This window comes from Agelaius phoeniceus, chromosome 16, assembly GCF_051311805.1.
Source record: "Agelaius phoeniceus isolate bAgePho1 chromosome 16, bAgePho1.hap1, whole genome shotgun sequence".
NCBI classification, from domain to species: Eukaryota; Metazoa; Chordata; class Aves; order Passeriformes; family Icteridae; genus Agelaius; species Agelaius phoeniceus.
This window is the reverse complement of record NC_135280.1, coordinates 12,840,609-12,861,950: the sequence shown is the minus strand read 5'-3', so window position 1 is coordinate 12,861,950 and position 21,342 is coordinate 12,840,609. Positions and strand designations below refer to the sequence as shown.

The following is a 21,342-nucleotide window of genomic DNA, read 5'->3' as shown; positions in this document are numbered from 1 at the left end:
GCTGAGGATGTGTGCACTGAGGGAATGACAGAACGTTGCACTGAAAGTACCCAGGATATTCTTAAAATGTGACATCAGCCTGGGAGTGCTGCCTCTGATTTCAGTGGATGCACACACTTCCCTTTTTCCTGCCACCTCACCAACACTGTGGCTCATAAGAAAGCAGCTGCAGAGACTTCAAATCCCATATTCCAAAATGTCAGGGTAAGGATTAGTCCAGCTAGCAGCTCTCTCACAAGGTTTGCTATAAATACTTGCATCAAGAGTGCTGGAATTACACTTTCTTATGATGGTTGGTATTAAGTGAAAGTTTGATATTGATGGATGTGACTAGGCAGTCTCAAAGGATAGAAATAAAGATTGTATTGGTTACAATACCCTCACTCTGTGTTCAGCTTTAGAAGTATAAGGGCAAGTAGTCAATAGTAGAAGTAGCCTAGAAAATACAAATTCACATCCATTTCATTTCAAGAGACAGATGGTATAAATCTATTTAGATTCCATTCAGGTTTTATTACAGAAAGGTGCAAAGATCCAGCATTCTCCACAGTCTTGTCATGTGTACTTAGCTGGGTGTCAAGGATTTTAGATTTCAATCTAATCTCTCTTAGCAGCATCCCTGGTTTCCTCAGGCAGATCCCTTGATTGCAGTGTCACAATTCTGTGCCTGTGGCAGAGGAATCAGTGCCACTTCACCTCCCTGGTCTGGGCTATCTCAAATCCCTGATGTGCTGTGCTGCCACTGGGACTGTGATCCTGTTAGAGCCTCTCAGGGCTTGATAAAATACAAATGCCAATAATCTTGATAAAAGGGTGTGTGGGGCATGCCACTAGGTTTAAGTGGATTTTTACTGATCAGATTGTACTAAGAATTGTTGTCATGGATAGTGTAAATTAACAATTAATAAATACAGGGTGATACCAAGGAAGAATAATGCAGGAAAAAGATTTTTTGCAGGACAAAAAAAAAACAATAGCAAGTCTTGTATGAAAGCTACATAGAACAGAAATGAAAGAAAGTGCAGCCAGTTGTGCTCTATGAAATCTGTGTGTGGATTGCTGGGTTCCTTTCATACCATGCTGAGGGCAAGGTAGAAATTCTTGTTTCTGGCCTGCTGTAGCCTGTTCACCCCAAAGTGGGTGGAAAAGATGAAAATTGATTCTCCACAGTCTCTGTTTTACATCTTCATGATTTTTTCTCCTGCTTTGGGCTGCAGACTGACTCCTTTTTCTTCTTTTTTTTTTTTATTGCCTGCAAAATGTGAAACAGGTTTGTTTAGAAAGACAGACACAGTTCTCTTGTGTTTCTTGCTTCTGCTCTGGGTGGCTGGGCTCTGAGCTTGGATGACGAAGCAATTGTGACTGAGGTCTTTGCATCCTTCTGTCCTTCCTTCCTAGAAAGCTGAACAATATGACCTTTTCCTTGAGCTTTATGTGTGACTTAAATGCCATTGGTAAAGATCTGGAAAACTTGGGGCTAAACTTTAAAAGCAGTTTTGTATCCAAACTCCTTCTTTACGATGAATAAATTTTTTTTGGATACGGAATGTGTTGAAGGATGCTTAATAAAGGAACGAAATAACAGCCTCCAGCTAAACTCAGCTTTCTGAGCAAGAAAGTAGAACCTTATTCCAAAAATAGGGAGCAACTATTGCTCAACAAAGTGAGTGGTGCCCACATAGACTGAGCAGTGCAAAGGCTCCAGCTGGGAGGTTCGGAGCTGAGGAGCCTCTGGTGCTGAAAGGTGCTTATCCCATCTCCTGAGAGGTAGGTCTGCATGTGCATTCCTGAAACAGAGCAGCTCCAGCCAGGATTCCAGGTGAAAAACTGCCCTGACAGGAGTCAAACATTTTGGTTCCAGCCAGAGGGAGTAATTAGACTCGTTTGCATATTGAACAGCAGCCAGGGAGTCCTGATCGTTCTGAGAAAAGTGCTCCAATTTCCTAAGCTTAGTATAGAAAAAATAAATAATTTTTTGTTTGTTTGGGTGGAGGAGTGGTGTTTTCTGGTGGGTGGTTTGTTTTTTATAGCTTTTAATTTCTTTTTTCTGAAATGCTGAAATACTGTTCATGTATCATGAAGTTGCTATCATTGCAGAACTCGATATCATTCAGTTGTGATTCCATAGCACTTTTGCTGCTGATGGAATAGTGCTTGGATTCTTACTTTCCATACCTTCAAAACCTTCAGAGACCCTGTTTTATGCATATTCATTTACAGGAAATGGTAGTGCTAAAGTTTCGTAGTAAAATCCATCTTCAGCACAGTTGTTTATCAGATCTATGCATTCATTAGTAAAGAGTCCCTGCTGTTGTTGGCTCCAGTACAACTTAATTAATTACTATTTGAAATATGGACGTGGTAAATGATCCAACTTAGTGAAACAGGAGAGCAGCTGTTACCTTGTTTTATGTTTGAAGTCACTGGCTTTTCTCCTTATTTGTGTGTGTCATCCCCTTTTTCATCTTCTGACAATAATTCCATAAATTTTGGACTCAGATTCATCTGTAAACCCTGCCCCCTGTTTTGTTTTCCCACTGTGTCATCTTGTTCTCCTCTGTACTCCCCATTTTATCATCTCATGTTGCACCATCCATTTCTGTCTCTCCCTCTTTTCTCTGCCATAGATGTTCAGAATTCTGGTCTCCCTTTTCTTTCTGGTTCCTTTCTTCAGCCATTCTGCATTCCTGAGAGCCAAGTAAGTTGTTTCCTGCTCTGCTGGAGGAACTGCTGCTTTTGCCACTTTTCCTCAAGATCTATCTCCTGGTGACATATGCCTAAATGCTTTCTCAAAACAACCTTATGGAATTCATTAGAAGTTTTTCCTAATTGTTTCCATTTCCCCTTGAGCTGGTCTGTTACTGAACTCTATTCATTTCTGCTCCTCTGTCTACTTCCTTTTCTTATTTTTAGTTATTAATTTTTTAAGTAATAACTAATTTTAAGTAATAAATTTTTTTATATTTTTATTTTTTCTATATTTTTATATTTATATTTCTTATTCTTTTTTTTATTCTATTGTTTATTCTATCTTCCTTTTCTTATTTTTATTTTCTTTTTGCTGTCTGGAAGAGACCCTGAGAGCTGCTGTTTGCTGACACCTCAGCTGGCTGCAGGGTTCCCTGTCAGCATTTCTGTGCAGTGCAGGGCTGGAGAGAGGGAAGGGGCACATTTCAGCCCTGAAATAATCAGTTCCATCTGATCCATCAGTTATATCAGATAATCAGTTCCATCCTCTCTGGCTTTTCATGGATATCCTGGCACTGCAGGCTGTATTCTCTCACTTGATTTCTTTTCTGCTGAGGATTTTTTTGGGGAGTTTTCTCAGGGAAGCTCTCTGGGTTTGTTAAGCCCTGCTCTGGGCAGGGGGGATGGACTGGGATCTCCAGAGGCCCCTTTCAACCTCAGCCCTTCCTGAGATGCTCTGAGGGAGGAGAGGAACAGGAATGGAGAGCAAAGGAATGGGTGCAGTGAGCACTGGGTGTTCATGGAAGGAAACAGCACACAGAGCTAACAAATGCCCCAGCAGAAGCTGTTTAACCTGCTGGTCTCAGCACTGGAGATGGAAATCCCAATTGCAAAGTTTCAGAGAAGCTGAAACAGCCAGGGGATAAATCATATTTGACTTTATTCTGAAATAAAGGCAAACAATGAGTAGCATTCTAACTCATTTATTTGTTCTGTGAGCTGTGTGCTGGAGCATTTGAAATGTGCTCTGGCAATATAGTTTGAGTTCTTTTAATAGCAAGGCTAAAATGAAAGAATATATGCAGAAATGTGAGCACAATTTGAGTCTTGGCTGTAGCTCTTAGGTATCAAGGTCCAGTGTTTTATTTGTTCCAAAAAGGTTTCATTATTTCAGAACTGAATAGTTAGGGAGGATCTAGGAGTATTTATAGTAGGTAGAGCTACAGAGACCCCTAGAAATTGTCTTCAGTGTTTATGCTTTTAGAAATATGGGATGAAAAAATTTTATGTTCTCTACTTTAGAGACAGCAAACAGGAGTGTTTAATGAGGGAAAAAAAAAAGTTTGTATGAAATAATTGAAACAAAGGAGAGCATGAGGTAGGGAAAATACTGCAAACAACATAAATGTAGGACTTGCTTTTTAAGGAGTGTGATTTTCCTAGACTCCCATTATAGAATCAGACATATCAGACATGTACTTTAAAAAGCATCCAAGTCTCCAAGCTATTTCCTTTTTGAAATGAGATGTTGGATTACAAAAAAAAAGAAAAAAAAAAGGCTTTATTTTCTTCATAGAAGTAGATGGAAGTCTCTTTATTTCATTTATATTTGATTCTCATTATCCTGGGACGCAGAGGAAGGGCTGTGTGAAAAGGAGTAGGAGAAAGAATAAAGACAGATTTTTTTCATTGTCCAAAAAGTGGGGTTTTTTTCCCTATCCATAGGAACTAAGAAAGCCCTTGTGCTTAGAGGAATGAATAATGATTTATCACTCTTGAAACATATGGAACTGAGGAAGTTCATGGAAAGGTTGTGTGTTGGGTTCAGTTTGCTGAATGGGAAGATGTCTCAAGGAATGATATCAATCTCTGGTTTTTTCCTGCAGCTATTTGAGGTTAGCTATTTAAAGGAATTCTATGAAGTTTTAAAAAGGCAAAGTATATCATGTGTTATTAACATGTATTGCTCATTATTATGCCTTACACTGTCTCCCTACTAATTGCTGTCCTAATAAGGTTTTTTTATGCCTTCCTGCTGCCCCTTCAATCTCTTCCTTTATTTTATCACTTTACTACTAAAAGCACCAGATTCAAAACTATGCATGCCTGGGCTATAAATGTTTATCAACTCTAAGCATTCCCCATGGAGCAGTACCCATTCCCCAGTCTCTTCTGTGTTTGTTTTGTGTGTGGGATTTTTGGGTTTTTGGTGGTTTTTTGTTTGTTTGTTTGGTTGGGGTTTTTTGTTTGTTTTTTAATTTTTTTTCTTTTTTGTTTGGTTGGGGTTTTTGGGTTTTTTGTAGGGTTTTTTTGTTTCTTTGGGTTTTTTTGCTTTGTTTTTGTTTTCTCTTTTGTTGTTGTTGTTCTTTTTGAATTTTGTGGGGTTTTTTTTTCCACAGACTTTATTTCTTCTGTTTTGTGCGCTGTTTCCAGAGATTGTTTATTTCTTGTGTTTTGAGCATGATGTGAGAGGCTCCCAGCTCCACACCCATGGATGAGGTGCCACAGGTGCCTGAGCCACCTGAGGGCTGGGCAGAGCTTTTTTCCCTTCCAGTGACTTAAAAGCCTCTCAGCAGTATCCAGTATAATCGATATTCTATACATAAAATTCTCCAGGTGCTGAGGGCAGACTAAAAGAGCTGCAGGGTCTTTCCTAAGCCCTTTAGTGCAGGTTGGAATAATCTTGGTCAGCAGAGTGGCAGAGGATGGGGAGGGGTCACAGCTGAGCATCCTCAGCTCCTGCAGAACTGGGGTGAATCCCATCAGCCCTGGTGAAGGTGTTTGTTTATTTCCTTTCAGAGAAATCTCCCTCAAGGTGTTTTGTGAGTGAAGGATTGTCCTGATTCATGGTGTGATAAACAAATACAGCTCAGGAGGCGCTGGATGCCAGAGAGCAGAGTGTTCACCCCCAGGATTGCTTTCATTTGCCTCCTGTACTGATGACATGACAGTTTGAATCTCATTTGGAGTGAAATGTGAGTTCTACCTGCAGTTCAGGTAATGAGGGAGTAACCCCAGATTTTCAGTGCCTGTTGGGATCTGCTTGGTGCAGGTTTTTGCAGTTCTGCTGTTTCCAAGGGCTTTGTTCCAGTCTGGCAGAGGCAGCTGAAGCCATGGTTTTGTCACAGGGCTCTAGGATAAAGCACAAGGGTTTTTGGGGTTCTGGCTGTTCTGGCTGAGGCTCCTGGAGCTCTTGGGCAGAGATGACCACTCTGATCCCCAAGCCCTCAGCACGGTGTGTTTCCATTACTGTTTCCACAAATCCACATTCCCTGCCAGTCAAAATGAGCAAGAATTCTCCTGTTGGAAAGGAGCACCAAGGTGATGTCAGGATCCATTGTTCACTATCCACAAATCTGTTCCCACATGGAAAACCAGGGGAATCATGAGCAGAGATGACACAGCTGTGGCAGTTCTGTATTTGTGATCAGTGTTTGGAGTGTTTGCAGATGAAGTGAGGAATGCAGGCAGTGCCTTATCCATGGCTGTGATTATCAGCAGGGTAACAAAGCACAGTGGAGGTGGTAAATGATCATTATCTGCTACAGGGCAGGTGGTGGGATGGGTGATAAATCAAAACAGTGTTTGTGTATGACTAAAAAGTGAGAAAAACCTGTTCTTATGGGGTACCCCAGTGATCCCTGGGCAGGGTGCTCAGCTTTGAAGGCTCACAGGCTCCCCAGGGCTAAGAAAGAGTTATCTCCATGTTTTCCTATGAATTCTGATTTTCCTTTAGCAAACCACTGTTGTGATGTTGAATATTTCCTAAAGAGAAGGCCCAAACCTGTACAGTTGATGGAAACCCTTTCATGTGTCTGTTGCCAATCACTTGAGAACAGGTAAAACTGCACAGGGCTTGTAAAGAATGCAAACATGGCTTTGGGAGACTGGCACAAACATTTCTGAAAGCCTTGGCTCGTTCTAACACAGCACTTGAAGCTTTTCTTTTGCTTAAGATGGGAAAAAATGTGGTTTTAAACACAATTTTCATGGTCTGTATTATGATTTTTTTTCTGTCTTTATTCACTTGAAGACTTACAAAAAGCCCAGAGAACACAATTTGCATTCTTGTTGTGGTCTCAGCTGAGAAGTTAAACATTATTTCAGCTCAATTCCCCCCTGTCCAGGAGCCAGTCTCTCTGGTCAGAGTGGAGATTTTCCACTGTGTCAATGGGCATTACTTTTATGGATGGAAGGAGGTTTGGGGTTGAGAATTACAGAGCCTTTGTTGAAAACAAATGTTCCACGGCTGACTAATGGGGGGAAAAAAGTGGGAGTGGAAGAATATTCCAATATAAATTCATGATGCAAAGTGAAATTTAGTGATCTGGGTACTTGTGGCTACAGCAGGGAGATTTCTTCTGCCTGGGATATTTATGGAGTGCCTCTGCATTTATTTTGCAAAGCCTTGGCCATGGCATGTGGCATCATGGACATAACCAAACCACTCAGACTAGGATGCAATTAAACAGAAAGTGATGATAGGAAAAGTTTGGGGATTTCCAAAGGGGTCTAACAAAGATGTTACATGTGCTGTGATGAACCTGGTTCCTTTCAGTGAACTCACATTTCAAGAGTTTCAATTTTTTTTTAATAAAGCGCTTTAAAATCTCTATAATAGGAAAAGGCTTCAAAGAGGAAAGATTAAAAAAGAAAAGTAAATAAAAAGGAAATAATATAATTAAGGTTTGACCCTGTAAATTGCTAACCTTCAAAGCTAATGCTGGAGAAGCACACTATTATTAGCAATAAAAAGAATTTGCTTTGCCCTTTTAAAATTACCATAAACCGATTGACTGAAATGGAATGATGTTAATATTTAAGAAGTAGGACACTAGATTCTATTATCTCAGAAACTCTGTCACCTGGTACACTCTGTAGTCCTGTTATCTAATTATTGTCCTTAAATTGCATTAGTGTGCCAGCAATTTGTCTGCTGTTGGAAAAGTAATTGACATTTGAGTTACTGCTTCATATTTGGGAGACTCACTAGGTGGTTCCAAAGAGCCCTCTTCTGTCAAAGCAGATTAGCTTAATTTTACCTAAAAGAAAAGGGAAAGTCTGCATTTTTGAGTGTGCCATTTACACAGTGCTCTTGTAATTTGGTATTAAAATTCAGGTTATGTATCACAGCTGATTGCCAAGAAAGAAGAGGATGAGGAGGGGGAAGCGGGAAATTAATAAATGAGGTTTTTTTAGCCTTCAAATTCACTTTAGTGCAGTCTGGTCCTTCAAGGAGGAGTCTGCTGGTGGGAAGGGGCAAAGCAAATGCTGCCATGTGTCCAGGGAATGTTTGTTTGATCCCTGGGCTCTGATCTCCAGGGCTTTGCTCACTCCCTGGCACCCACAGCACCTGTCCCAAGCCTTTGGAAGGGATGGGATGCTCCACTTCACCTGCAGAATCCTGACTTTCTGCAGGAATTTCAGTTTCCTCTTAGTGCTTGGAGGAAGAGCACACCCAAAGTCCTTTTTATACAATTTTTTGATGAAAATTTAAGGGATAGTTGTAATTCCTTGTAGCCTGGGAAGGGAGGAGCAGCCTCTGTCCCACCTTGTATGAATGTGAGTGTCCACAAAGGTTTGGTTTCATGACTCTGCAACCCAAAGCTTGAAACTTTCCAGACAAATGTAATTTGGGATCTAAAGTTGATTAGAGATGCATGATTACAAAATGTGCATAATAGTTTATGTGACAACTGGAATTAAATTTAAAATATATTTGGAATTAACATGAGGAATGTAGCTGTCTGGTAGTGGTGATAATTTTGCTAATATAATTTGTTTAGAGATTTTCTGTTCATGTTTAAAAACAAGACAATCTTAAATCTCTTCAAAATATTTATTTCTTCTTGCAGGGCTGTTGCATAAACCAAAGTGCATTGCCTGAACTTATAAGATTGTGTCAGTGCAATCCAAGTGAAGCATTTAGGAATGTTGGCTCAAACTGGAACCCTCACCTGGATTTCTCTTGACAATAACTCTAAAAAGAGATTTAAAGCACTGGTTACACATCTCTAGAAATCCCTCTTGATATGTCTCTAAAATATTTCATTTTTCACTGATGGGAATCAGGATTTTCTCTCTGCTCTTGATGGTTTACATAAATAATTGTGGTTTTTCAATCATTATTATGAAATTGTTAAGGCCTTTTGCAGACCATGTAAATTGGTGGACTGTTTTTCAGAAAACATACTTTATCTCTTTCATCTCAAAAAGTACCAAAAATTAGAAAAAAGGGTAGAAAAATGTAAGCTTGATTAAATCATCAAAGTATCAAAAGGCTGCTGCAATCCTTTGTGATAATTCAATTCTTCATTTAAAAAGTAGATTTCAAATCCAAACATTTTGCCCAAAAAGTATTTGAAAAGAAAGCAAACTTTGAAAAAAACACTCGAGTTCATTTTGCAGGCAAAGTGGTGAGGGAGCAGAAGTTTGTAGAGTGAGAAAGGCAACATCTATTGCAAAGAAATCCTGCAAGTGAAGTGTTCCAGGAGAGCAGCTGATGCCTGTGCCCTGTGCTCCCTGTGATTCTGTGCTGCTGCTGCAGCTGGAGTGGCTGCAGAGCACGGCCTGCCCAGCTCTGCACGGTTTCATCTTTTTCTGAAATGCCCCTGGTGTTATGGCTGCCCAGAAAATTAATGGGGTATTGATAATGATTGGCATTTCTGTATTGGGAAGAATGGGGCACTCTGCACCTGATCAGAGAGAAGCTGGCTCTGCTCTCCAGGCTGAGGGTTGGACCTGGGGAGGACAGGTGAGGTGACACCTGGGGTGACACTGGCAGAGCCCCCTGAGCCAAATGCGAGCATTATTTCAGTTTAAAATTCTAATGGTGCCAGTAATGAGGCAACTTTACCATTAAAGCAGGGAAAGAAAAATAACCTTTCCTCCCTGAAGAAGGATGTGCTGCAAAGGTCAGAGCTGCTCGTGGAGGCAGCCAGGGGCCTGCTGGCAGTAATGGGAATGCAAAGTTCTTGAAATTCACTGAAAGTGGAAGTTTTCAGCAGGACAAAGGACACTGCAGAAGGAACTGTAATTTCCTAGATTTAGGATTCTTCCTTAGTTAGGTAAGGCCAGGCTTTTCGAGAGCTCAGAATTTCATATTCTCAACCTACACAGCAGCTGCTAGATGTTGAAAATAGCTCAGCTCCTCACAGTTCCTGCTCTGCCAGGCACCGAGCTCCCAGCAGAGTCTGGCTCTCCTTTGGGTGCCAAAATGAGAGCTGAACTCTCATGAAAACCTGACTCTCATGAAAATCTGTGAGTACACTGATTTCTTGGGGAAAAAAGGAATAAAATAAAGAAATCCATCAACTGGATATGAAAATTAGTTATAGCAGTATATTTATTTCATAGTAATTAACTTCTTGGAATGATTGTCATAGTACTCTGATAACCATGAGTCTTGTTCTCTGAGTAGTTGGTAAAGGTACATATATTAAAAATAAAAGGTGACCTGTCTAATTATTTCTAAGTATCTCTCATTAATGTCCCTCTTCTTTACATTCTGTGGTGCCTTTATTTTTAAGGCACATAGAGCAATGATCATAAGGACTTTCCCTCTAAAGTTTAATTCAGACAGGGACAACTGCATGTAGAATGTATATTTAATGCAAATATGATGCCAACAATAGATGCAAACAATTCTAGTCTAGAGAAATGCTTCTTGCAAGTCTGTTGTCTCCTGTGCCTTCTAAATGGAAAAAAATGAATTTCAGTAGATGAGAAGAGGGAAATTTGCTCTACCATTGCCTAGAGGGAAACTGAAAGGAAGGGAACTGCTAGAAGAAGTCGTGTCTTCACAATGTTAACATAATTCAAATATAAAATGTTACACCACTGGTTTTTTTCTGGAGTGGAGCTGGTTTCCAGTGAATCTATGTTTAACAACATGGATAACTGGGTAACACCAGAAAGGGGAAGCAGTTGTTGGATCTAGAGAGATCTCTGAAATGTGCTTCTCACATATGTAAGAATGCTGCCTTACAATATGGATGTAACTTTTCCTGCTTTCCAAACATAGTCTCTGCAGCACTTTTGTCAACTTTTCTGTGCCATCATTCCCTTAGAGATAATGGTTTCCAGCAACCTGTGTGGTACAAAGGGAGAAAATAAGACTTGCCATGAATGTTGGATTTTACAATTCCCAGGCTGTAATTCTGTACTTTGTCTGACAACCACCAACACACATTTCAGCGTGGAATGAATGCTCCTCTGTCCTTCCTGCAATAAATGTATCTGTGCACACATCCTGGCACACCTATCTGTGGGTGCTGCAGGATATATGCAATAAATGTATCTGTGCACACATCCTGCACACCTATCTGTGGGTGCTGTAGGATATATCCAATAAATGTATCTGTGCACACATCCTGCACACCTATCTGTGGGTGCTTTAGGATATATGCAATAAATGTATCTGTGCACACATCCTGCACACCTATCTGTGGGTGCTGTAGGATATATGCAATAAATGTATCTGTGCACACATCCTGCACACCTATCTGTGGGTGCTGTAGGATATATGCAATAAATGTATCTGTGCACACACATCCTGCACACCTATCTGTGGGTGCTGTAGGATATATGCAATAAATGTATCTGTGCACACACATCCTGCACACCTATCTGTGGATCCTGCAGGATATATGCAATAAATGTATCTGTGCACACATCCTGCACACCTATCTGTGGGTGCTGTAGGATATATGCAATAAATGTATCTGTGCACACATCCTGCACACCTATCTGTGGATCCTGCAGGATATATGCAGTAAATGTATCTGTGCACACATCCTGCACACCTATCTGTGGATCCTGCAGGATATATGCAATAAATGTATCTGTGCACACATCCTGCACACCTATCTGTGGATCCTGCAGGATATATGCAGTAAATGTATCTGTGCACACATCCTGCACACCTATCTGTGGGTGCTGCAGGATACATGCAATAAATGTATCTGTGCACACATCCTGCACACCTATCTGTGGATCCTGCAGGATACATGCAGTAAATGTATCTGTGCACACATCCTGCACACCTATCTGTGGATCCTGCAGGATATATGCAATAAATGTATCTGTGCACACATCCTGCACACCTGTCTGTGGATCCTGCAGGATATATGCAATAAATGTATCTGTGCACACATCCTGCACACCTATCTGTGGATCCTGCAGGATATATGCAGTAAATGTATCTGTGCACAGATCCTGGCACACCTATCTGTGGGTGCTGCAGGATATATGCAATAAATGTATCTGTGCACACATCCTGCACACCTATCTGTGGGTGCTGTAGGATATATGCAATAAATGTATCTGTGCACACATCCTGCACACCTATCTGTGGGTGCTGTAGAGGTACCCACACATCACTTATTGGAGGTATGAAACACTTCCTGGAAGGAGGAGAAAGCTCTGTACCCAGGCAGCAACAGAGACAGCAGGAGCAGCACCACTGTGCTCCCAAACAACATCATCAAGGCTGAGAACAAGCTCACTACCCACAAGAAAACAACTATTTTTCTTTTTTTTCCCCCTTTTTGTAGCATCTTAATGCAAGCAAAAATGCCAGGAAATCAAGTTGTGCAGCAGATATAAAAGCCAAGGCATTAATTTATTGTCAGCTTGTCGGTCCAGCTGCTGTTTTTAGCATTATTCCTTTAATGTAAATCTTATGTCACTGGATGTGTGCTGTGTTCTGTGTGTTGGGTTGTCAGCAAGAAAAGAGAGAATGCAATCCAGCATGACTTCTTCTTTCTCCTCTTCTGAAACCCTCTTTGGGTGTGTTGTGGTTCTCTCCCTGTGAATCTGAATGCATTGCAGAAAGCAGAGCTGTGGTTTCCCTGCACTTACCCAGGAGTGAGCCTTGCATTAACTTGGCTCTCCTGATGCCTTTTTGGGGTACCTAAAAACAGAGGCCAGACAAAATTAGGGGAATAAAAAGCAGTTCTATTTATTGAGGGGCCTTCAGGTACATTTAGGGCAGATGAAGCTCCTCAGGGCTGCACCGAAAAAATGGATGATGAGTCATGGATTTTCACACTTTTATAAGTTTGGTCCATTTGCACATTGGGGGTTAATCTGCCAATTACAGCCTCGGGTAATGAAGTCATTTACCCCAGGTTTGCTCCCCCCAGCTCCCTTTTGTTTCCATCTCTCAGGCCTGAGGCTGTGAGGTGTCCTTGACTGCCAGGCCTGGAGAGGAATTGTTGTGTCTGCCCAAAATGGGGAAGCAGCAGCTCACACTGAGTGTGGAGCTTGGAGTTACACACTAAAAACTGCAGGATTACAAATACATGAAAAATAGAAAAGCTGAAATACTGAGGTATCACTCTGAAAGGAAGGATCCCATTGTCCTGGTGCAGTGGCAGAACCATGTTTGCTCCCAGGTTTCTCTCCTTTGGTCCCACAAACAAACCAAATGATTACTAATCAGTGTGTTTTCCTTTTCATCATTTTTACAATTAGAATATTTTCCTCAATATGTTAAAAAAAATTACAGTATTTTCATCCATCTTCCTTTTATTTTTAATTTAAGAATCCATCCCTAGTCCCACAAGCAGCTCCTGCAGGGTGGCACCCCCAGGCCAGGGCAGTTGGCAGCTCTGGCTCTGAGCCCCTCTGCTCTGCAGCCACCAGAGCTCCTGCAAACCCTGCTGGGGGAACCAAGGCAAGGAAAAGGGAGAGCCTGGAACCTCCTCTGCTCTGCTCTGCTGAGCTGAGCCCAAGGCTGACCTCAACATCTTGTCTAGTTGAAGCTACAGAGCAAATTTCCCGTGACATTATCTACAGAGGAATTTAGAAAATATGTAACTTCCTTTCTTTTTTATTCCCCAACTATTTTTAAAAGCAGTAGTGGCATCTTTTTTTTTTTTTTTTTTTTTTGCCTTTTACACAGACTTACTCATGCAAAATGAATATTTTTTAGGATAAGTGCCAGAAGGCGAAAATTGTTATCTTTGAATTGAGCTGTTTTAAAGAAAGTCACCTTGAAAATGTATTTATTTATGAAACTTTTATGTCTGTAGGCTTGCGTGAGTGGACATCTAAATGTAGCACAGAGCTGCTAGCACAGGACTGCTGTTGCTGAGCAGCACCTATAAAACTATAGGCACTTCTATTCAACTGAGTTGACAGTCAATAAAATGTGAAAAGGAATATGTGGTCTGCCAGAATTCAAATTTACAAATAAAATGTCAAATCTGGATTTTCAGGACAAGCGGAGTAGCTTAACTTGAAAACTAAAGTCAGAAACACTGAATTTTTATGGAATAAATCTGCAGACATTAAATGTCTGAAGTGTGGGCACAGTGGTGGTTTCTGAGTGCTCAGAGATCCTAGGAGGCTTTAATGGTTGAAACAGGAGAATGATTTTTCTTCTGAAATATCAGGATGCAAGTTTCTGGTGCTGTTCACAGTCTTACCCAAAATCATCATTTTTATGTCTCTGAAGAAAAAATTGAAACACAATAGGATGAAAATTAAAAGTAATTATTTCAAAAATGTTTTTTAATATGTTTTAATTTTTTTGGTAAGTGCTAAGGGACCTTGGTAAATGTGTTTTCCTCCTTATCCTGTTTCTGTTTGTCATTATATTTTTGAAAGAATTTGCCTGTCAGCCATATTGGCTTTACATAATTGATCCATCCAAGAGCTGAATTGTCTGTGGGTCAAATGTGAGTTAAAATGTAATTTTTTAGGTTTTGTTTTTTTTTTTAATATGACATTTTTCAAGGGCTATTCTTGCCTGGCACTCGGCAAGCAGAAGGATCTGTGGTGCAGGATCCTTGTCACTGTGCTGTGCCCTGGAAATGGGGCACTGTGTCATTTGGTGTGGTGACAGAGAGAGAGAGAATCAGGAGAAGAGAAAACTGAGAATTTTGGAATGCAGGCAGGGAAAAAAAAAAAAAAAAAAGAAAAATCAGAATCTTCAGCATTTCCATGTGTAGGCTGCCAGTCCTGATGCTTTTGGGGAAAATGTTTGTTCCCTGCTCTCTCTTCCCCTGTTGCCATAATAAATTAATCCTGGTCTGGGCAGTTAAGGAGGCTCCTCTCAGAGCTATGGTTGTGCTCATGGAATAACAGAATTTGTGATAAGCACAAAAAAATGAAAGAAAATCCTTGTCTTGGCTTAGAAAGGACAGGGTTGTGTGGGGCTGGCAGTGGGAGGGAAGAACACACCCTTTCTGATTAGTTCTGTACTCTCAGGAGTGAAATCATAAAGACACTTCAGTCTTAGACCTGACATAAGGGTTTGTTACTTTTTAATGTGGCAATTCCCCTGCCTTGCAGCCTCAGCCCTCTGCTCTCTCTGAGTCTCTGTTCCTTTGCCAGCAATGCTCCCTGGCCCATCCTCTCACTGGATTAGATACCAATGCATGTCTTGGTGATTTCTGCCAGTGATTGCTGGATTCAGGCTGCTGGATGCTCTCTTTGCTTTGGCATTTTAAGGGAAACTAGCAGAGAGCCTCCTGGGGGCTCCAGGGTAGGATAATCCTTGCTTTGCCTCTCTTGGGGGTCAATCTGTGTTTGCTTTTCATGGGGTTTCTCCAGCTGGGCACTTGACAGCCTTTAGTGAACTGAGCCCCCAACTTTGGTGCCAGGGAGGGAGGAGCTGCTGTGCCTGGAATGAAAGCACACAGACACCAATGAAAGCACACAGACACCAATGAAAGCACACAGACACCAATAAGAGCACACAGACACCAATAAGAGCACACAGACACCAATGAGAGCACACAAACACCAGTAAGAGCACATAAACACCAATAGAAGCACACAGACACCAATAAGAGCACACAGACACCAATAAGAGCACACAGACACCAATAAGAGCACACAGACACCAATGAAAGCACACAGACACCAATAAGAGCACACAGACACCAGTAAGAGCACACAGACACCAATAAGAGCACACAGACACCAATGAAAGCACACAGACACCAATAAGAGCACACAGACACCAGTAAGAGCACACAGACACCAGTAAGAGCACACAGACACCAATAAGAGCACACAGACACCAATAAGAGCACACAGACACCAATAAGAGCACACAGACACCAGTAAGAGCACACAGACACCAATAAGAGCACACAGATACCAATGAAAGCACACAGACACCAATAAGAGCACACAGACACCAATGAAAGCACACAGACACCAGTAAGAGCACACAAACACCAGTAAGAGCACACAGACACCAGTAAGAGCACACAGACACCAATAAGAGCACACAAACACCAGTAAGAGCACACAGACACCAATGAAAGCACACAAACACTGAGGGATGTGCCCAGGGTTTCTTCACAGTGTAATAGTGAGTGTCCCACATTGCTGGATCTAATCTAGGGGTTTTTGCTTTAAGTGATACTCACTTGTGAATCCTCCTTCAAAACTATTCAAAACCTTCCAGGTTCAGGTTTCAGGTAAAGGCTCTGAACAATGCAAGTTCCCTTCCTACCCTGCAGTGCTCCCAGGCCAGGAATGGGAAATGGAAAGGGCACAGCAGCTCTGGGGAGTTGATTCCTGCCTAAAGTCATACACAGCAAAAGGATGAAGTATTAACCACTTCTTAAAATAGTTCCCTTAATTTCATTTTTTCCTGGATATTTCCCCACTCTTTGTTTGACTGATAGTTCAAAGGGGGCTTTTTGTTTTGCTTGTATTTCAGAAGCTCTGTTTCAGTGACATGTTTAATGGGAATGGCTTATTTGGAAGTTAATTTGAATTATGGCTTAATAGGATAAAGAGCATGTTTAACAATTTATAAATATTAAAATTGGAACTGTGCATTTGGCCTGCCTGCTGTGCTGGGGAGGGGATGCACACACAGGATTTTTGTGACTACTGCTCAAATGCTGGAGGATGCTTTTATATTCCTGTGGCTTCTCTGAGGTCTGTAAACAAAATCCATATGATAGAAACAATGTTGGTTTTGCAATAACCTTCAAAGTTCTGGTTTTTTCTTTTTATTTATTGCTCAGTCATGATTATCAAACCAACAAGAACATGTTTCCCCATAGTTGTATAAAATAACCATATATGTCATACTGTTGTTTAATGACAGATACTTTAAAGAATTATTCTTTTTTCAAGAAGGAAAGTAATTTTTAGGTCTTTAGAGACTGAAACAGAGAAACTTGGATTTTTTAGAGAAGCAGGAAGCTGAGAAGAGAGCTAATGGCAGAAAATAGCTGGCTTTCTATGTGTGCTGGGCTAAGAGATTGAGAAGTTCTGAACTCCAGGGATGGCTGAGATGTGGCAATAGGAACAGTAGGTGTTCATGCTTGGTACCTGCAGGGTCTGAGAAGAAATGTGATGTAGCCAAAGTTCATAGTTAAAAGTGCTGGGATAAGATTTTAACTCCAGAGCCTCTTTTGGGAGCTTTCTCTGAAAATGTTCTGATTCCTGCAGCAGCAATAAGAAAGTTAACAGTCTAGTTAGATGCTTGAGAAGGTGGTAGAAGACTTCAAATATAGATTTTACTGAAACAAAAATAAACTATTTTCATTACACTTCTGTCTTTTTATATTCAAAGAAGAATCCAGGCCTTGATTGCTTCATCAGTTTGACTCAGAGAGATTACAGTCCCCTAATTGTGCCAGGGCTCCAATGGCTCTGCTCATTCCCAAAGAATTTCAAAGGGAAATTCTAGATGGTGGTCAAATAGAATATGTGGAAATCATCTTTAGGAGAGAGATGGATAAAAGAAGCAGCTAAGTACTGAATATGGAAATGAAGTCCATCTCTGTTCACCAGGGAAAGGCTCCAGCCTGTAACTGTGGGAATTCAAAGCTTCAGCAAAAGAAGGCAGAGCTGCAATATGTTCTGAGTGAGGGCTGAAATTCAAAGCTTACACAGTGAGCAAGCAACTCCCCCTCCCAAAAACGCTGAGAAAATCTCATTCTGCTCCCACTAGATTGAGACTGGAAATAATGCAGTTCATCTCATCAGTGCCATTTCGTTACCTTCAGCCCTGTGTTCCCTATCCCTGGCTAATAAAGCTGTTCTTTTGTATTCTTTTTTTCATTAAAGAATTTACTGAGGACCAAAGTGGTCATTTCACATGGACAGCAGAATAATTTCAAACACTAAGAAGAAAAATTGCACACAATTTTTTGCTCATTTCTCCAGGAACTGGAAATGCTGTGTGGATTGTTTCCAGCTCTGCCCCAGGGGGGGCTGGGACACACCACGGAGGCACTTGCTGGATTGAAAAGGCTTATTTGTGGAATTACAGCTGAGATATGAAAAATGGCTCTGTGAAGAGCTGGTGGCTATTGCAGGGTTATAAAAGAAATTCCTGGTTTCCTTTGAAGGATGGCTCAGGTGTGAGTGGAGGGCTCAGCCTGCTGTTCTCAGAGGATGCAGGAGCCCTGGTGCCTGGCATCATCCCTGGCAGGTATATATACATATATATATATATAAAAGAAATTCCTGGTTTCCTTTGAAGGATGGCTCAGGTGTGAGTGGAGGGCTCAGCCTGCTGTTCTCCAAGGATGCAGGAGCCCTGGTGCCTGGCATCATCCCTGGCAGGGAGCAGGGAGCAGAGGAGGAGTGATGGGAGTGATGCATGGCTGTGTTTGTGCTTCCACAGCCCCTCTGAAAGCCTTGCTGGGGTACCTGGGAGGGAGATCCAGCTGGGTGTGATAGTGGAGCCCTGGAAAATGTTAGAAATAGTCTTTGAAAATATTGGGGTTTGTGTTTTCTCAGATCACTGCACCTGAGTAAGCAGTATGATAAATGATATAATTGTTAGATGTGGTGATTGTTTAGTAATTAAATATAATTATTATATAACCATCAGAAGAATCGTGAGAAACTATGTTGGAAATTTAAAGGGGGCTATGTTTAGCTGAAATCTGTGTATACAATAGAACAATATAAATTTGATAATTATCATGAAAGTTATATAACAATAGAGTATAAAACACGTTCACCTCGAATGTATGGTCGGAATCAGATTTGAGTGGAAACCACCCCGATTCCAAGAGCTCTTGAATGAAAAGCACCGCATATAATCACTTATGTGATTATGTGTTTGTGAACACTAACAGTTGTGGATGGTCCTTGGCACCAGGGAAAGGAAGTTTTGCTGGGTTTGGGAGCAAGAAGTGTCCTTAAGGTGAAGGGCATTAATCTTTTCCTGTAAATAAAAAAAATAAAAATGCACTTTGTTAATTGAATGTGAGGGGGAAATAGCATAAAAAGAGAAAAATAAAATATCATATACTTTATTTTTGATAATGCTTAGTGCCAAAAATTTTTTTTTGCAGTAGTGGCTTATATTTCCATGCTCTGTCATTCCAAACACATGGGATATTTGAAAATTGCTATATTAAAAGCTTTTAGCCATGCAGAAGTGGAGGGTTTTAACATGTGATTTCAGTTTCCATACCCTTGTGTCAATTCCATTCACACACTTATCTTATGTATATCAATTACACATTCTCAGACTGTAATTAAAAGTTTGTGAAGGGTCATACTGGGCCATACATAAACCACCATGGTAAGAAATCCTGAGCGAAATGTAGCAGAGGGGATGTGGTTTGTGTGTGTTCATCAAGCCCTGCAGCTCCAGACCCAGGCTCATGTGCCTAAATGTGCATTTAACTGGGGTAAATACAGAATCCTCTGGCCACTGCCTGTATTTTGACAGGCTGCAGCATTGCCTGATGCAGCAGCTTCCCAGCGTAGGGGGGTAGAATATAAGAAAATAAAGACAGTGTAGAAAGGAATCTCACCCCTAAGGAGCTGCAGCTGGGCCAATTATCAATAATTAGGAGCAGGCCTGACTTTAACAGGCCACAGGTGTAAGCAATGAGAAGAAGATGCTATAAAAGAGTGGGGTGGGTGGGTGAGAAGGGAACTGGAGTCAGTGGCTGCTGTGTGAAGAGGAAAGAGTCAGTGCTGTGAGGAGCTGCCCACGAGAAACACCAAGGTATGGAACTATTGTGATAAGGAGACAGCAGCATGGAACCCCTGCAGGAGGATGGCAATGTCCCAGTGCTTTAATTTTCTTTTGTCCAACTCCACCAAATGATTTTCTATCCTTATTTACTCCATTCTTGCTTTTTGCAGCAGTTGAGGAAAATCATTGAAACCTGTTCCTGGGTCCTTGGTGGGAGTGCTGTGCTTGGGCTGATCAGGGCCCATTCACTGAATTAATTCTGTCTCAGTGGGACAGAAACACGTGGGAAGCCTTTATGTGCCTTTCTCTGCTCCCAAATCCTCCAGGCAGATCATTTGCCCTCCTTAATGATAACCACAGAAAGGATAAAGGGGGACTGGGCACTGCTGCTGCCCTGGGAGACTCTCTGCAAGGTGTGGCTGCAGGGTGTGGTGATGGAACAGCATCCATCCCAAAAATACCAGGATTCTGGTGTTAGGGAGGATTCTGCTGTGTCCCCAAATCCCTTGAGGCTCAGTGGTACCATTGGGTGCATCTTTGCTGGAAGAAGGTTGCAGTGCAAGTCAAGGTTTTTATCCCTTGCAGAGTGGAAGCCTGTGAGATTTGCATAACTGGGGATGTTTCTCATACAAATATTATGACTGTTCATCAAGATAACTTACATAAAAACTCTTAGGGAGGTAATTTTAAGGAAAATGAAAATAAAATGGCCAAAGGATAACAGTCTTTAATGAACCTTTGGCTTTATGAATTGCTTTCAGTGTTTTAGTAGACTGGGAGATGTTCAAGGGGAAAAAAAAAATTCCTCGTTGCCATTTTTTATCCCAGGTGCTTTTTGCTTCTGGTCCTTGTATAGTTTAAATAAAATGGATTTGTTTACAAAATAATACAAGGTTGTTTCATAAGTTTTAGCAACTGTACTAAATTTAGGAGGTTGGAGAGGAAATTATGATGTTTTCTGCTTATATAATGTGACTTTATTCTCTTTCTTCCCCCCTCTCCAGTTTGAGTTAAAAAGTGACCTGTAAGGTGACTTATCTGCATGTGATTTGTCTTCTTTCAGTGACCCAAACCTGACCATTTATTATTGTTTCAATCATAATTTTGGTCCACTTGAGATCAGTTGTTAATATAACACTGCACTGTTTGCTCAGGTACTCTTTAAGTGCAGAACTGAAGCTTCTTCCCCTGACTCCTGAGATACCTTGGCTGATATTTTTCTGTAGCTCTTCCCTTACCACATTCTCTTATTATCTCCTCTTCCTGATCACTACCTCACTGAAGCATTATTATACTAAAAATATCTATTTTTAATATATTACCAGGCAAACTTTTCAAGCTTCTTCAGAGCTTTAAAAACCTTGTGCCTTTGAACTACTTCTGCCACAGTAGTTTTAATGAAGCTACACAGAGCAGGGACCACGATTCCTTTAAACATCAGCATTTCTTGACAGAATGGAAAGATGAATAGATGAAATCCCTTGGAGGCCATGGAACTTTTTCCATTAATTGTAATGATTTTGGATAGAAAGCCCAGAAAGAGAAGAAATAAGTGTAACAATCTATATAATTGGATGTAGAAAGGGATGCTAGTAGGGGTTCTGTGAGAAATTCTTTCTCTCAGGAGCAGAGGGGCTGTGATGGATGCCTGATCCCTGGGCAAGCAGCACGGTGCAGCTGCAGACTGCAAGTGCAGCTTTTCAGAATATTATTACAAAATAAAATTTGTG

General features: G+C 41.1%; 1 protein-coding gene across 24 annotated transcripts in view; it reads left to right on the top strand.

The window, feature by feature from the left end:
• Positions 1 to 21,342, top strand: part of RBFOX1 (RNA binding fox-1 homolog 1) — a 1,204,921-nt gene that overhangs the window by 472,428 nt on the left and 711,151 nt on the right. The window contains exon 1 of one of the 24 annotated variants that reach the window (XM_077187115.1): positions 1,674 to 1,767. The exons of 21 other annotated variants lie outside the window; for them this stretch is intronic. The gene's annotated coding sequence lies outside the window, so the exon portion shown is untranslated. Of the gene's footprint in view, positions 1 to 1,673; positions 1,768 to 9,867; positions 9,949 to 21,342 lie in introns of those variants that run through there. 2 more of the 24 variants (XM_077187112.1, XM_077187111.1) reach the window with 2 other exon arrangements.